The sequence below is a fragment of the Malaclemys terrapin genome, chromosome 5 (genome assembly GCF_027887155.1).
Source record: "Malaclemys terrapin pileata isolate rMalTer1 chromosome 5, rMalTer1.hap1, whole genome shotgun sequence".
Lineage (NCBI taxonomy): Eukaryota > Metazoa > Chordata > Testudines > Emydidae > Malaclemys > Malaclemys terrapin.
The window spans coordinates 40,125,213-40,144,235 of record NC_071509.1 but is presented as its reverse complement, the minus strand read 5'-3'; positions in this window follow the sequence as shown (position 1 = coordinate 40,144,235).

Genomic DNA, 19,023 nt, shown 5'->3' with positions numbered 1-19,023 from the left:
ATCTTTTGTACCATTTAACGATACCATTTCAGAGTGAAACATAACTCACTGCATCTCAAATGTATCTCAAACAATTAAAAAGGAGTTCCTGCTAAGAAGAGAGAGAGAGAGAGAGAGAGAGAGAGAGGTCTTGATCATATGCATGCACTCCTACCCTGGAGGGAGATGCACAGAAAATCTGTTTGCTTAAAATTTTTACTGTGTATTGGTCTTTACAGATGTACAGAATCTGACTGGACAACTGCATTAAGATGAGTATTTTAGAAGATTCTATAGAAAAGCAATATTTCTCAGTCAGCCAGAATCAAAGAAAACAGATGTGAAGGAATGCATACGGTACAAGTAGAGCAGCAATAACATTGGAATATATGTATTACATCAGAACACTAGTTCAATTATAATATTACTTTAATTTTAAAAGAATCAATGAAACTTTTCACTATGATGTCTCATTTCCATCCCTTAGCCTCCCCAAAATCATTTTTCTCTAATTAAATGGGATGATTCCTCAACCTTTGCTTCAGCAGTGCAAAGCACTTGGAAGGCTGTGAAAAAGGGACAGCCAAGGAATACTCAGACAAAAGAATCTTTGAGTGGAATAAATCCAAAATAGCCAGTTTTACATCCTTATCTCCACACAGCCACCTAAACCTATGGTGGTGGAGTGGGAAGGGGTGTTATAGGAGGAATATGACATTCCACAAGCTCTTTGGTCAGTACAGAAGATATCGAAGCATCATAATATAGAGCAGCCCTGCAAACCCAGAAAAGCTAAGAGTTAAGTCCCATGTGTTTTAAAATAATTAAGTTTATACAATGCATTTCAGGTTCTGAATAGCACTGACAAATGACTCAAGCTTTTATCATACAATTGGAGGATTGGAAGGGACCTCAAGAGGTCATCTAGTCCAGTCCCCTGCACTCATGGCAGGACTATGTATTATCTGGACCAGAGGTTCCCAAACTTGGTTCGTGGCTTTTTTCAGAGTAAGGCCCTGGCAGGCCACAAAACGCTTTGTTTACCTTAGCGTCTGCAGGTACAGCCACTCACCACTCCCAGTGGCTGTGGTTTGCCATTCCTGGCCAGTGGGAGCTGCAGGAAGCGGCCATCCCTGACAGGTGTTTGTCTAACCTGCTCTTAAAAATCTCCAACGATAGAGATTCCACCAATTCCCTAGGCAATTTATTCAAGTGCTTAACTACTCTGATAGTTAGGAAGTTTTTCCTAATGTCCAAACTAAACCACTCTTGCTGCAGTTTAAGCCCATTGCTTCTTTTCCTACCCTTTTCTACCCATTTCCTATACTCAAATATTAAGGAGAACAATTGTAACAACCTTTTATGTACTTGAAAATTATCTGTCCCCTCTCAGACTTCTCTTCTCCTGACTAAATAAACCCAATTTTTTTGGCAGGTCATGTTTTCTAGATCTTTAATAATTGTTTTGCTCTTCTCTGGACTTTATCCTATTTGTCGCCCAGAACTGAACACAGTAATCCAGTTGAAGTATCCTCAGTGCAGATTAGAGTGGAAGAATTACTTCTTGTGTCTTGCTTACAACACTACTGCTAATACATCCCAGAAAGATGTTCGTCTTTTTGCAAAAGTATTACACTGTTGACTCATATTTAGCTTGTGATCCACTATGATTCCAGACCTCTTTCTGCAGTACTTTATCCTACGCATTCATTTCCCATTTTGTATGTGTCCAACTGATTGTTCCTTCCTAAATGGACTATAATTAGCTTTTGTCCTTATTGAATTTCATCCTATGTACTTCATACCATTTCTCCAGTTTGTCCAGATCATTTTGAATTTTAATCCTATTCTCCAAAGCACTTGTGACCCCTCCCAGCTGGTATCCTCCACAAACATTATAAATGTACTCTCTATGCCATTATATAAACCATGGATGAAGATATTGAACAGAGCCAAACCCAGAACTGATCCCTGCAGTACACCACTTGATATGCCCTTCCAGCTTGACTGTGAACCACTGATATCTACTCTCTGGGAACAGTTTTCCAACCAGTTATGCCCCAACCATATAGGAGCTCCATCTTCCCTAGTTTGTTTATGAGAAGGTCATGCGAGACAGTATCAAAAGCCTTACTATAGTTAAGATATACCACATCTTCTGCTTGCTCCCTCTCCACAAGGCTTGTTACCCTGTCAAAGAAAGCTAATAGGTCAGTTTGAAATGTTTTGTTCTTGACAAATCCATGCTGACTATTATTTATCACCTTATTATCTTCTAGGTGTTTGCAAACTGATTGCTTAATTATTTGCTCCATTGTCTTTCTGGGTACTGAAATTACAGAATAGTTGTAGAATTCCCCCGGTTCTACATATTTCCCTTTTTATAGATGGACACTATATTTGTCCTTTTGCAATCCTCTGGACTCTCTACTGCAGGGGTCAGCAACGTTGGGCACGCGGCTCACCAGGGTAAGCACCCTGGAGGGCCGGGCCAGTTTTATTTACCTACTGACGCAGCAGGTTCAGCCGATCGCAGCCCCCACCTGGCCACGGTTCGCCGTCCCGGGCCAATGGGGGCGGCGAGAAGCTGCAGCCAGCACATCGCTCGCCCGTGCCCCCATTGGCCCGGGATGGTGAACCGCGGCCAGTGGGGGCCGCGATCGGCCGAACCTGCCACGTCAGCAAGTAAATAAAACTGGCCCGGCCCGCCAGGGTGCTTACCGTGGGGAGCCGTGTGCCGAACGTTGCCAACCCCTGCTCTACTGTCTTCCATGACTTTTCAGAGATAATTCCTAATGGCTCAGATATCTCGTCAGTGAACTCCTTGAGTATTCTAGAATGTAATTCATCACTCCCCGGTGACTTGAAGATATCTTATTTGTCTAAGTAATTTTTAACTTTTTCCTTCCCTATTTTAACCTCTGATCCTACTTCATTTTCCCTGTCATTCACTATGTTAGACATGCAGTCGCTACTAACCTTTTTGGTGAAAACCAAAACAAAAAAAGTCATTTAGCACTTCTGCTATTTCCACATTTTCTGTTATTGTTCCCCCCCGCCCCCCTCAGGCCTACCCTGTCCTTGGTCTTCCTCTTGCTTCCAATGTATTTGTAGAATGTTTTATTTTTTATTGTGGTTTATTGTATAATTAGAATCTCTCAATAAGATAGCAGTCTTGAGTAACAGTACATAGTTCTAAATGCTATTATTTTACAAGTAGTCCTTACTCACTGATATTAGAATTAAATAGTCATACAAAAGTTACCCAGAGAAAAGAGTACATAACTGACAAGAACTATGCTAAACTAGTAGAGACAAATTATTCCCACACAAAACTCTTTTATAGGATTACATGAGTGCCACTCACTAATCAATGGCAGGGGGAGGAAAAAAAGATATTAAAAGTCAAAAGTGTCAACAAAGATACAATAGATATTTTTTATTTTGGTGGTAAGGATGACTTACATGAAAGCAATCATATTGCCATTGTTTACTGTCCAGGGCACAGAAAAATAAACAAAATAAAAGCAAATGAGTGTGAGTGTGTGTATATATATATATATATATATATATATATATACATATAGAAAGCACAGCTACAGACATATCTACTGTGGCTTGAAGCCTTTTGTATCAGTGTAGATGAGCTATTCATTAAAACAAAAATGAGACATTTGTATTTTATTGGTGTCAGCTGTAGAATCTGATTCTTAACTCCACTGATGTTTCCAAGTTTCAACAGAAACTCACAACTATCAGACTTCCATGAATGGACCACATAAGTTTGACATTCTGGAGATGTTCTCAGAGCCTCATATTTTACAGAAGTGACATGGAAAACAAAGGTGCCCATATTGAGAAACCCAGTATAAACATAACATACTAATATTAACACAAACGGATCTTTATTGTAAAATATTAGTGCTGGCTACTGTGAGCTCCCTGCTTTTTATCCTTGATATTTTTCTATACTGTTATACAGACTTTTTTCTCTTCTTTGATAGATATTTTTTTCAAGAAAGCAAATATCATAGGATCAGATGCTCAACTAGAGTAAATGAGCATCTCAATTGACTTTAACGGAGTCATGCTGTTTTACAGGAGTTTAGGGCCTTTCCTTATATAATCTTATTTTTTGTATATGTGTTTATAATGTAATTTTGATGAAGAAACCAAATGTAATTAAAAAGAAAGGTACACCTCTCCTGAATATTCTCATAGTTAAACATGAAGATTTATATTCTCAAAATAATTGAAATAGGCTCTCTCAGGAAATAATGACTAGGGGAGAATCACATCAAACAATTTAGTGACCTGTGGTAGTTCTTTGGTGGAAGGAATAACTGAAGTATTATTCTTAATCTAAGATGACTCATTTTAGAGTCAGATCTTCAGCTGGTAAAAATCAGATTAGCTCCCTTGAAACCAATTGCTTTTGAAATCAATGGAGCTACTCTGATTTATACCAGCTAAAGATCTGGTCCTTAGTATTCACCAAAAGGAGAGTTTAGTGACCTTGAAAATTGTGCCCACCATTTTTCATATCTGAGTTTTCAGTTTTTCTTAATATCCATATGGTTGTGCATAAACTGTATGCTAGTGAGACACTAGTTCTGCACAAAACTGAAACATAAAAAATTGGAGGTAAAATGCTAGAGGCTGCTTTGAAGTCTCTTAAAATTTGGATCTTGAAAGCAACGTTTCTCCCCAGCAGCTTTGGATATTCATCACCTAGTAGAACTGTTTGCGTTTCTTCTTACCTTAATAATTTTGTCTCCCTTGTGTTCTCAGCAATGCAGACTACAAATACCCAAATCCTTCCTGATTTCTTACCATTTGAGAGAGTTACTTTCTGCACTATAGGAGAGGAGGAACAAGACAAGTTTTGAATAGGAAATTCAGCACCAGGACGAAGGATCATAGCAACAAGAGACATGTAGATCATGTCTTAACTGAGCACTAGGATGAAGAAATCACTCCAATAAAACAAGGACATACAGAGTAACCTCAGAGTGGTCCATTTACTTGAAATGTGACTACTGCCTTCCTGTCACAAAATACCTTCTGTAACATTGTGATGGTGTGTCCAGCCCCATTGGCCTGTAAGGGGTTAATGGAGCCCTAGGGAGGCTGTGCAGAAAGCAGCTAATAGGAGAGGGGCTCTGAGGAGCAGCCAGTCAGGACCAGGCAGGTTCATATAAGATATGGGTCCCCCTTGAACCCACACTCATCACTGAGGAAGTGGCTGGACCATTGAACTGCAATACTGTCCCCTAAAAGGGGGAAGCACAGAGTGTAGCACAGCCATAGGGCTGTGTCCTGAAGAGGATGCCGTAGATAGGGCTGGCTCTAGGTTTTTTGCCGCCCCAAGCAAAAAAATATTTGACTGCCCCCCGTCCCAGCCCTGGGCTCCTCACTGCACCCCCACTGCCATCCCAGCCCTGGGCTCCCCCCCCACCTGCACCCCCCTGCTGCCCCAGCCTTGGGCTCCCCCCTACTCCCCCACCATTGTCCCCCACAGACACCTCCTGCCGCCCCAGCCCTGGGCTCTTCCCCCCCCCCACCTGCATCCTCCTTCCGCCGCAGCCCTGGGTCACTGATAACTCGCTGCCAGGGTAGGTCATTCAGCAGGAATTTTAGATGTGCACAGAACACAGACAGGATTGGTTCCCATATGGTTACAGAACTGCAGTAAAGTGGAACAATTTTCAGCTTGTGTGATTGGAGGATATTTGGATGCATATTATAAGACTGTCCTACATAAATGAGGAAAAGTTGAGGTGCCTTTATTATTCTTTTGTTCCACTCTTTCTTTCTATGGGGAATTTGCCAATGCAATATCACTGTCTTCCTTTTAAACAAACAAAAGGCAATGGCTGTTGAAAATAGCAATTCCAGTCCTAATAACTACTGGGAAGCATTTCTTGCTCAATTGTATCCTACTTTTTCTACAGCAAGTTACAGTGGATCAGTATATTTGATTTGGGAGAAATGAAGTAACAGCCGCCCAAACTGAGCTTGAGCACTCCTGAATTTTGAGGTGTTTAAATCTGGAAGGCAGGTGCTGGAGGGGGGAGGGCTGTAGGTCTGCAGGGGAGCACGGCAGCATGTATGCAGCAGCGTGTCTGGCGCTGTGCGAAGCCAGACACACTGGTCTGAGTGGCATGGTAAGGGGGGGTTGGAGAAGGGGTCGGGAGTTCCAGGGGGGGACAGTCAAGGGACAGGAAGCGGGGGGGGGTTGGATGGGGTGGAGGTTCAGGGGGGCAGTCAGGGGCAGGGAGAAGGGGGGGTTAGATGGGTCAGGAGTTTGGGGGACAGTCAGGGGGACAGGCAGCAGTTGGATAGGCATGGGAGTCCCAGGGGTTTGTCAGGGGACAGGTAGGGGGTGGGGTGCTAGAGGGGAAGTTGGGGGGATCTCAGGAGGGGGCAGTTGGGGACAAGGAGAAGGGAAGCTTAGATAGGGGGTAGGGTCCTGGGAGGGGGCAATCAGGGGACAAGGACCAGTGGGGCTTAGATAGGGGATAGGGTCCTGGGGGGCAGTTGGGGCAAGGGTCGGATGGGTTGGGGTTTCTGTGGGGGGCAGTTGGAGGGAGTGGATGGTGGCAGGGTGGCGCTACCCTCTCTCCCCGTGGAGTATCCTATTTTTTGAATGTTAAAATATGCTATCCCTATTCACAATGCAGCTCTCCATTCACAGCAGGCTGCAGCATGAGGTCTCAGCTTCCTCACTCCCTCCCCCTCTTTCCTGTTGGTAGTGGCCAAGGGAATGCTGGAAAATGTAGTTCTTTCCCTGCTCCTGGGCTGGCTCTATAGACAGAGAGCTAACCACAGAACTACAGCTCCCAGGGCCCATGCTGGATCCCTGCCGCCCCTGCAAATGGGCTGCCCCAAGCATGTGCTTGCTTTGCTGGTGCCTAGAGCCGCCCCTGGCTGTAGCCCTTGGAACAACATGGGTCCAGGAGCAGGCAATACACCACCAGGAGTCAGTGTACTGACCTGTGGAGCTGATCTGCAAGATGACCAGCAGGAGGAGCTAGTGGGGTGAGTCTCAGCCCATCACAAACATCTGCTAAAGAGTGTCTTTCATTCCTTATTCTGTGTCAGTAATAACAGGGACCCACAACTGAATGAAAAATACAAGTCATATTGGCTGAGACTTGATTGCCAAGGCATGCTAGTCTAGCCTTCAAACATAGTGTATGTTTTCATATAGAGCTTAACTATTTTGTGGTGTCTTTGGAAGTACAAAGAAAACCTAAGAGTGTCCCCAAATGCATTCTGTGTTGTGGTTATTGCCTTTTAAAAATGCAATTTAATTTAAAGGTTATTCAAAATACAGTATCTATCTCATTAGTTTATGGAATTTTTTATAGTTTGTCATGTGTTATCTGTTTCCATTACTAGGGTTTGTTCTTTTTCTTTCTTTCTTGGGTGAGGAGAGGTAATAAATTAAGTAAAGTATGTTTATAAAGATCTTTCAGGAAGGTTTGACTGTCATGAGACCCTATTAGCATAGGTGTCATTTGAGATAAAATCAGTAGAATATCAGTGAATAAGAGTAATTATATTATTTGTTTGGCTTTCCACTTCTTTCTCAAGGCCTCATCCAACATCCATCAAAGGAAAAGTTCCTGTTCACTTGGATAGAAATTGGATCAAGCAATAAATGACTGTGAAGAGAATACTTAAGAGTTTATATTATCAGAGGGGTAGCCGTGTTAGTCTGAATCTGTAAAAAGCAACAGAGGGTCCTGTGGCACCTTTAAGACTAACAGAAGTATTGGAGCATAAGCTTTTGTGGGTGAATGCCCACTTCATCAGATGCCACTTCATCGCGTCTGATGAAGTGAGTATTCACCCACAAAAACTTATGCTCCAATACTTCTGTTAGTCTTAAAGGTGCCACAGGACACTAAGAGTTTATAGTAATTCATAATTTTAGTGACATAAATTTCAAGGCTCTCTTTTCTGAATAACAATAAATAATAATTTGAATAGATAGGGCCAGTTTTTTACCTGCTCAGGACCCAGAATCGGAGCCAGAGTTTCAAAAAGCTTTGCTTCCGTTTAAACACCTAAGTAAGGGCTGGCATTTAAAAAGTGCTCTGCACAGGACCTCCCATTATGACTCTTATAGCAAGATAGTCAAAATAACACTGACCCGAATGTGCTGAGCTCTCTTAAAATTCTGGCCCTGGACTATGCACTTTTTTGAAAATCTGGCTCATAGCAAACCCTTTCATGTAGTGCTTTACACAAGATTAATTAAGCATTCATTTATTAAACTACTGTTTCAGTTCAGACATGTGGATTTCTTAAAGAGGGCGGAAATAACATTTGGTATTGTTATTGGGGATAGTCAGTTGAAAAGTTTTTTTTAATTTAATTTTTCCAAGGAATATTTGTTATTTCCAAAGAGAAATACTGTGCAATTCATTTTCCCTTCATTAACTTCACAAACTGTATACATATAAATATACATGAAAACAAAAGTTAAAAAAAAAGCGAAGAGGTGGACTGATCTAGAGCCCCAAAATGTTATTGGAAAGATTCCTATTGACTTCATTGGGTTTTGGATCAGGCCCATAATGCAGTAGCTAAGCTAGTATTAAATGTTAAGCAGCAAACTCAAAGACACAATTTTAGTATCATTTAGGTTTACAAATCATAATGTATTTTGAAAGGCGTTTTTATGTTAATTGCATAATGAACATACTCAGAAGATGAATTTTGCTGGCTGATTCACTAAGCAGCATTGATGAAAGAACAACAAGAAGTTCCTCCCAGAGAAATAAAAAGTCCTGCTGGAGTTATTGTCAATGAGAAATTTAAAATGGAGAGGGAAACTAGAGAATTAAGAATACCCTAAAAATGGCATCATGGGAAAAGCTATTGGATGGAGAGTTAAATAAAGTATTGAAAATTAGTATATTATTGTTCAAAAGAAATCATATTAACCATATAGTATTAAGCTACGCTGTGCACATAAACATAGACTATTATGAACCATTTCATTAGAGGCAACAAAAGGGTGCCTGGAGGCTCTTCAGCATAGATACAATTAGATGAAACTTCATTATTCTTTAACATGCTGTGTTTTCCATTAGGCGGCGATCAAAGAGAAAATACCAAAGGAGATCTGTAGGATGTAAGATTGATTACAGACTGATTCAGCAGTGCAATCACTAGTTGGTGCAATCTCAGCATGAATGGAATCCCCAGAGAGAAGTTTGCTATTTGATAATATTATACTGAGGAGAAAAATCAAATGACTTTTAGAACGTAGATTGGCTTGGGTTGCATTAAACAGGAAAGGATTATATCGCAGAGTGCCATCTATCCTGGCTTCCAAATGTGGTGCTTCTAAAAACATTTCATTTCCAGTTTCAGGTGTACATAAAACCCAAAGCACAGACCTATTCATTTACTTAAATGAAGCTAGAACAAGTTACACATTTCCTCTCCTGTGTTATTATAAAACAAACAGAACCCCAGTCAATGAGCCTTCTATTAGTATAGGATTTAAAATACATTTGTTCTTATATTTCTTAGCCTCAGTTTTTCTTTTTATATGAATACTTCTACTCCTCAATCCTCCATAAACCACTGGGATTTCGTATTATAGTAGACAAATGTATTAGAGGGTTATTTTATGACTCCAACAGCTTAAGCCATGTTGCAGGGAGAAGAAGAGATGCGCCACTAGGCAGTGGTGTTGAAAGGCATTTGGCTAACGGAGCAAACATCCACTGAAGCTGCACCCATTTACACCAGCTGAGAAATTAGACTATAATGTTCATCTAGGGCAACAATCAGCATAATGCCATCAGGAGAGTCAAAGGGGGCATACTCCTGAATGACACTTGCTAGAGTCATTGAACAGGTACAGCAAGTTCCCCCACCCAAAACAATCCTGCAGCCCTTTTCCAGTGTGCAGGAGGTGAGACTATGTCTCCTGTTGTCTTCTGGGGCACTGCGTGCTACAACTAGTGATATCCGCCCCCCCCCCCACCCTTGTATTCAGGGAATGCAGTAAGTCATGTTATCGGGAAAGAGGAGAGAGGAGTGTTTCCTCAGCACTCCCTCTTTTCCATAGACTACTGGCAATGGGCTAGCCATTCTCTAGTGCATAATTTGAATAAGACACAAACTGTTGTTAACTTTCTCTATGTCATTAAAAAGACAAAATGAGTATGGCAATATCTTTTATTGGACCAACGCTTCTTCAGACCTCTGTCATTTGAAAGCTTGCCTCTTTCACCAACACAAGATGGTCCAATAAAAGATATTACCCCGCCCACCTTATCTCCCAGATATCCTGTGACCAGTATAGTTACAACAACACTTCAAAATTGATGTCATTAAAACATTACTCTGTAAAAATTTGGTTCCTAAATAATAAGCTTTTACTAGATTATTTTTTTAATTTAAATTATTTTTTTAATTAGATAGCATCAGTCATCCCCAAATATCTCAGAGTACTTTGAAAAATTAATGAGGAAGATCCTCTGCTGCATCTGGCTTCTGTTGCATGGAGCATAGTTAGTTATCATGTGAATCTTCCTAAACTTTGGAAGATGTGAGAGGCTTTTGATAACTCCCTCCCCTACATAATTTGAATTATGGTTCCATATATTCAGTGGCCAAGACCCAACACCAATGCTTGGGGTGAGGGATTTACTCCTGCACAGCAAAAGCAACTCCTCCAATTGACCAAGGACTTTGCAACTATATTTTCCCTGCTCAAGAAGAACATAGTTAATCCAACACCATCTAGAGACTACCCCAGGCCAGCTAGTCAGACAGAACCCTCGGCCATTGCTACAGAGCATGTGGGACACAATCCAAGGAGTATGAGTGGTGCTAGAGATGGGAGTAATTAGGGTGTCCAAAAGTGAATGCAGAAGCCCCAAAATTCAGGACAGTTCAGTTCATTTTTGCATCAATTTCAGGAAAATTCATTCCATCTTTAAATTCAATGCCTACCTGGTGCCAAGGGTAGATGGTTTAGAGTGACTGGGATTGGCAAAGTACTTAAATACTATTGACCTGAGGAAAGGTTATTGGCATTTCCCTTTATCACCATGCTCACAGGAGAAAATTGCTTTCTCGACCCCCTACAGCCAATTCCAATCTGAAACTATGCGGTTTGGACTCCACCAGGCTACCACAACTTTCCAGTGGCTTATGAATAAAATCCTCAATCCCCATCAGTATGCAGCAGCCAACATATATGACACTGTCATTTACAGTCCTACATGGGGAGACCTCCTGCAGAACTTAAGAGCAGTGCCCTTCAAGACACAAGCCAACTTTACAAAATGTAGACTAGCTATGACTAAGGTAACCTACCTGGGTATCACATAGAGGGAATCCTTCTGAAACCAGTGACTGATGAGGTGCAAGCCTTAATAGCATGCACAATTTCCTGGACGAAAAGGCAAGTGAGGCATTTTCTAGGCCTGGCAAGGTATTACTGGGATTTATTCCAGTTTTTGCCTTAATTGCAGTCCCCAGTATGGATCTCATAAAAGGTAACAGATAAAGAAGATCTGGGATGGGAATTGCAAGGAAGCTTTTACTGGCCTGAAATCATGATTGTACTAGGCACCCATGCTCTTTAGCCCCGATTTTTCCTGTGAATTCATACTGCACTCAGATGTCAGCCTCAGTGCCATGCTCTCACAGGACGTTGAAGGAGAAGAACAACCAGTCCTGTACCTGAGCAGGAAGATATTCCTTAGTGAAAAGGCCTACTTGATTACTGAAAAGGAGGCATTAGTGATTAAGTGAGCCAAGGTGTCCCTCAGGCATTACCTGTTGGGCAGTCCCTTCCCTTTGATCACAGAACATGCTCCCCTACTCTGGCTCCATACTATGAAAGACAAGAAAACATGAATAATGTGGTTGTACCTCACACTACAGGGCGCAACACAGGTCAGGAATCGTCATGCTAATGACGATTTTTTTCTGGGAAATTGGAGATGGAAGTGAGAAGCCACAAGACCATGTTTCCAATCTGAGGGATGGGGCATCTGAGGGGGCATCCCCTCACTCTGTAGAGAGAATGTTAACAAGCTCTAATGGGCTCAGCCAAAATTAACCAGACACACCTGCAAGACTTGCTCTGCCTGGAGGGAGGAAGCTTATAAAGGGAAAGCCTACCACAGGATGGGGCAATAACCAGGGATAGATCAGTAAAGAGGAAGACACAGCTGTGCCTCAGACATAGCTGGTGACAGGGATAGATCTGCGAAGAGGAAGACAGTCTCAGGCCTTGCCACCTCTCAGACTGTATGGACCATGTACAAAGCAGGGTTATAAAAAGGTGAAGGACTAAAGAGGGACCATAATCCTGACCAAGGGGGTGACCAAGGGACTGCCTAAGAAATTAACCAACTTCTTCTTTTTAACTATGATTCTCCCTATCCCCAAGGAGGAAAAGAACCTTCCGTTTGTTTGTTTGTTTGGACCTCTTGTATGACACAAGCAGGGGAAGGACTCTGCAAGTGCCAAAGAAGGGAAGCAACACAAATCATGGTCTGGTGGGGACTCAAGGAGGCCCCCACCCACCACAATCCTCGAAGGAGCCTAGTGGAGTGGATAGGGGGTTATCAACATATGGTGAGATTATATCATGTGTCCCTCCCACCCCCAAATACAGAACACAAATAATTTTGAACACTTTTGCCTTTATTTTTGCATTATTACTAATTCTGCTATTTCCATCTAGGCATTATCCTTTTTTCCCCCTAATACACTTAAAAACTCCTTCTATTATCAATTCCCTACAGTTCCTAACTTCTGATTTATATTCATTACTATCAGCTTCCCCTTTCTTTCATTTGCACACATATATACAGAGAGAGAGAGAGAGAGAGAGAGCGCTGCATTTACCCATTGTGCTACCATCTCTGTGAAAGCTTTTTATATAAGTACTGCAAGGAAGAATATTGCATCCAGTCAAAATTGAAGGGGAAGTTGTTTACTTTGAATTGAAGCCAAAAAGAAAGTTTTGATAGTAAAAATGTTATTTAAAAGAGGAATACTCAATCTTTCAAAAAAATGTGCCATGTGTTCTTAATGACCACAGAAGGTAAGGGCTTCTGTTTACTTCTCAGTGAAATGATGGTACCTCTAACAGCACATTTTCACTACACCAGACTACCGTGCTGCTGCACTGGTTCAACAGAAGACATACTACCTACTGAATAACAATATTTAATGCAGCATGAGATCTCATTGCCATGAACTGGCCATGCTTTGCTTTAATGATATATTAATTCAGTGCCACAGATGGTATGGCTGTAAGCTATGCTAAAGATGCATAAATCATTCACACATGTTATACTCTCCGAACAATTACTATGTTTGACTGATACTCATATATTGGTTGCCAATAAATTCTTATTAATATTGCTGTGGTATTTGCATTAATCTGTATTATGTACTATATAGTAGAGTGGGCGGGGAAAATAATTTTCCATTTTGCAGGAAAATCTGGGTTGTCATTTTTTCATTTTGTTCCACATCTGACTGAAATTATGACATTGTATCATTTCAGTGGAAATTCCACAATCCGTTTTGGCACCTGCAAGCCTACCAGGAAGATTACTTTCTATCCAGGGGGCCCACCCACCAACCGGCCAGCCAGCTAGCAGTCAAGGCAACTTGTCGGGTAGCCAGCTGGGCACTGGGGAGATGGCCAGCAGGCAAGCCAGTAAGACAGCTGAGCAGCAGCAGAACCATGGAGCTCTTCGGCTGCTTAGCAAGTCAATGGGGCAATCAGTGTACCCACCTGATAGGCACCCAGGAAGCCAAAGAGCAATTTGGAAATCCATCAGCTGGGGAGCTGGTCAGCCCTTCAGGCAGCAGACAAGCCAGGCAATTGAACCGCCAACCAGCTGTCCAGGATGCCTGCCTGGTTCCCATCAAAAGTTTTGATGATATTAAACACATTCCCAAAAAACATTTTTATTTTTGCTAAATCGGCGTTTTCCAATAGAAGACTTTCATCAGGAAAAAAAAAAAAAAGAAAAGACCAGCTCTAGGCATATAGCACAGGGTACAAGCAATGCTGTGACTATTGCTCTCATTTTATTTCCAATTGGCAATTGTAAAGCATTTATTGGCAATCACTATGTATTCTTTCTTTGTGAGATTTCCAAGTATTTCAGAGTCATGGATGAATTCCTGTTCTATCGTGAAGTGTCTGTTTTGGATTATATTTTCTAAGTAAATTTGCTTTTTCACAAGAAGTTTCTGCCTATCTTTCCAATCTCTCTGTCCTAATTAGTGCTTACAATCACTTCAAATTTAGTGTCATCTACAAATTCACTTAATGCACTGTTTAATTTCCTTTTCTAGGTCATTAATAAAGATGCAAAGGCTAGATCTAACACAGATCTCTTCAGTATCTCACTAGACACCTCATTTGTCTTGACAAATTCTCCATTTACTGTCATCTTAATTAGGGTCCTTCAGACACTTTTCAATCATGTTACTGTTCTTATCAAAGTCAATTTGAATCCCATTCCCCCCTTCAGTTGCTCCTTAAAAAACGCGTATTGCTCATTATTTCAAAGATATTTAATGATTTTTTTCATTCTCTCAGTATTTTTTCAATTATTTTACTGGGGAGAGAAAATACATTCATAAGATGGTAATTGCCAGAATCATTATTGTTTCTTTTTTTGAACATTAGTACTACATTTGTTTTCCTCTAGTCTTACAGTATCTTCCCAGTTTTTTTATAATTTAGGATATATATTATTTGGACCAGCTAATTTGTACATGTTCAAATATTCCATTTATTCGCTTTCCTTTTGTTTATTAACAGTAGATATGGTTGAATTCTATTCAATACATTTTATGGAGTATTTGGTGAATAATTACAAATTATTTTTCCATTATTCAATCAACTCCAGTCAGCTATTTCCCAAAGGTATCCTCACTTCTAAAATGTCTAAATACTCCATTTCTGTTTTTCTTCTTTAATGCAAATAAAAAAAGTTCAGGATCTCTCTCATATTTGATTAATCACTTATTTAGACCCCTTTTTAATTTAAGCACTAAGTCAGCAAGGTATTTCAACATGTACTTATTTTTATGTGATTAATCCAACCAACTTCACTTGTGGCACTACTTACATGTTTCGAGTTATGCATGTGTTTAAGTATCTTGCTGAATTCGGACCTCAGAGTTTTTTTCTCTCTAGTACTTCTTCCTTTCTAATAAATAAAACATATCCCTGGGGGCAGTGGGGGGAGAGATAAGTAGTAAGTCCTTATATTCCCCATAAACCCTAGAGCAAACATTGATTCATTGGCCCACGTTTAAGATTGCCAATTTTGGTTGGATGTATTCCTGGAGATTTCATCACATGGCATAATCGTTAATTAAAGATTAATCTTTAAATCCTGGAGACTTCAGGACAATCCTGGAGGGTTGGAAAACCTACCTACCTTATATTTCTTTGTCCTGTATTATACATGAGGTCAGAGTAGATTATCTTAATCATACCTTCTGGCCTTAAACTCTATGAATCTATAGATCATTAGATTATTATATGTAGGTATTGCTAGCGATCTTCTAGTGCATTTTAATTTTTAGGATTCACGGTAGCATTTTAAGTTCCTCATTGAAGACTCAACATGGTAAAAACTCCAATTAAACTTACCTATGAATAATGTGTTTAAATGTGTGTGTATCAGCATTACTTGTGTTCCTTCCTTGAATTTTACTAAATAGATTTGGTGGGCAACAGAAGCAGTTTGCTTGGCACATATTTAATGACAAATATATAAACATCTCTCACTTAAACAAATATTTGGATTCAAAATTCTACAAAATATATGCAAATCAAAAATCACTAAATATTTGGGCATGCAGAATGCAAGGTGAGCTGAGGAAAACAGGAAATACAATGTTCAGAGAGCACACAGCACTATATATTTTTATATAAAACACTGTTATGTGCCTAGTTCTGTTGTATTAATTTAGATGGACTATATGGACCAAAGAGGTTACCATAACAGCCACTGTTCTACATTAAACAGTTTTAAGCAAGGTTCAGGGTGTGGCACACAGACTTCAGCTTGCTTAGTACCATGTCAAACACACCATTAAATCATGCCATTTTATTAATGATACTGAAAGGGAGTGAAAAAAAGTTCAAACATTTGAAATGTAAAATACTGAATCAAGTTTTCATTTTAACATCCGTTGTTCTGTTAGCTGATGAGAGTTTTTAGAAGGAAAAATCCCTGTGTTTGACAGTTTCTTAGATGGTATAAAAGGTAGTAAGTAATGTCTGTTTAGGAAGAGGAGAAGAATTGAGATGGGTTAGAGCTGTTGCTGTTGCTATTGCTAAGGTCCGATTCTATTTCCTAGAAGGCAAAATAAGACAAACATACAGAAAAGGGGAAACAACAGAGCAACAAAGATAGAAAATGCAGGTTCTTTCTTTGGTGTTCCTTTTACTTTCATCCTCACTGCTGGAAAAATACCACAGGAACAGCACAAGGTCTTATCACTCCAAGACCTGACAAACTTGTACCAGCATCAAGCTGCTGAGGGCATTGCTTTTAGCTGCCTCTCTGGCTTACAGCAGTGTTGAAAATATGTAGTCTTGGCTGGCTAAGCCAGACTTTTATTAGACAGAAGGAAAGGAGAGGGATAGGAAAGAGAAAAAATAAGATGAAGAAGGAAAAAGACAAATTGGGGGGTATGAAAGGAGGGAGACGGTTTCACATCCGAGGGTATGTTTGGGATTCAGTTGGAGTCTGTAGAGGTGGCAATGTGATTGGGTTCTTCTCTCTGGCCCAGTCTGATCTGGACATCACTCAGGAGCAAGAAGGTGGTCTGGGGTCCCAGCATATGGTGGGGTTGTGCCATGGTGGTGAAGCTCACTGTCACTCTCACAGCCAATTTTTTGCCTCAAACTTTATTTCTTGAAGGACCCCAAAAGGGAGTGATGGGCGGAACAGCCCATCCCCTCATTATTCTGTTCACTAGTTAGACCTAGTTTCTCACCCACCAATTTTGGTTCATTAAATGTTGGTCTCACAATATTCATTTTTACCCAATACAATCTTAACACATTCTTTGAGTTATATCAGTCAGCCTTTTTGTTTGTCTCTCTTTCATACCTTTTCCCATCAACATTTGTTGTTATAGATTATTGTGATATTTTATTATCTTTCACAATTAAGCTCACAATTAAGGTAAATTTGTATGTTTAATTATCACAACAGCTACCTCTACAATTAATGGGGAGAGATAGGCAATGAGAATATGATCCACAAAAGCCAGCATACTAGAAGGCTACTCACCTAAGGTGGCCAACAGGAGATGCCGACAAAAGTGATGTATACTAAGCCTCACCCCTCTCACAGAAATAGGTGCCTAAAACCAGTCTGCAGGGAAGCACCTTTCTCTGTTACGGATCCATAATGGGGACCCCACTCCTGTAGTCTGGTGGCGTAGGCACTTAATTCATTTATTGTAAGAATACAAAACAAAATGACCAGAGGAGGTGATAGTACTTCTGCTCACCTTGTATCTTTTACCCCAGTAGTTAGTGCACTCACCTGCCAATGGTCCACCCCTGGACCCCCACTCCTGCTTCCTGCCTGCAGTGCATGTAGCAGTGTGGCTCCAGTCCCCCTGTGCGGTGGCCCCAGAGCTCCGGGTCTGGGGACTAGCCTCCTCCAGCCTGCAGTCCACACGCCACCAATGGGGATATCTTGATTCAATTCCTGCTTGTGCCTAATGAGGATACAGGATTTGAATAAGGGTTTACTACCTCATAGGAGAGGGGCTCTAATCATTGAGCTAAGGAATATTTGAATGTTGCGGGGCTCCTTTAGTCTCTCCTGTTGAAGTTGTAATACTTAAAGAATCATTGGGCCAGAGAGAGAGAAAGAGAATGAATATAGAGCCTGATGGTTTGGGTACCCATGTAGGAGGCCCTATGTGCCAATGATTTTTTGATTATTTATACACAGTGGAACAGCTTCAACGGGAGACAGAAAGTATCCCACAGTTCAGTGCTTACAATAGTCACCAATGAGGTGGTAGACCCCCTGTTCAAACCTTCTCTCCCTATAAGGTAGATTGGGAAATTAAACCTGGGTATCATCCCATATGAGTGTCCAGACCACTGGGCTAAAACTTATAAGAGAGACAGCACCTCGTCCTCCAGCACCTAGATTTTGATTGGGACCTGATCCAATAGGCAGCCATTGAGTATGTCGACCAGACTGGGCCCCCTGGCAATGATAGACAATCCTCTATCTACCTTCCCTTGCTTGTGGATCACTCTGGAGGTTAGGCGTCATATAGGCATCTGGATGCCTAGAATGAGGCAGCAGAATGCATAGGCAGAAACTTAGACACCTAGGGAACTTCTACAGCAAAAATGTAGCCCCCAATTGAACTCAGGCATCACTGCAATCACAAAATTCCTGGCTGGCCACCATAGAATTCTGTGATGATGCCAGAGTCTGGGACTTAGATACGTAAGTACCTTTATGGATCTGGGCCTTGATCTCTCTCTGCCTTAATTCCCTGTTTGTAAAATGGGGACAATGATACTTCCTTTCCTTGCAGGGCTGCTGTGAAGGCACATTCATATGCTCAGATATTATTGTGATGAAAGCTAAAGAAGTATCTAGATAAGTAGTAACATTCTCCTGACACTTCCTGTTCATGTGCACTAACAGAGAGGAGTTTTCCATGGTATCTAAATTTGGTTACTTATAGAGATAGGCCCAAAGTAGAATCTGAAATCTTTGAGGAAAGAGGAGGAGTTGTTTGCATTCTGGACCCAATCATCTCTAAACAGTGTTTGTTTCTTTCATATATGAATTTTAATGCAAGTGTCAGGTGATGCAGGTGCAGAGAATAATGACAGGAATGCCAAGTTTCTTCATGCTTATTGTCAGAAGAGTCATAGAGTGAAATCCTGGTCTCACTGAAATCAATTGGAGTTTTGCCATTAATTTCAGTGGAGCAAGAATTTAAACCCTGGTTCATCCCGTT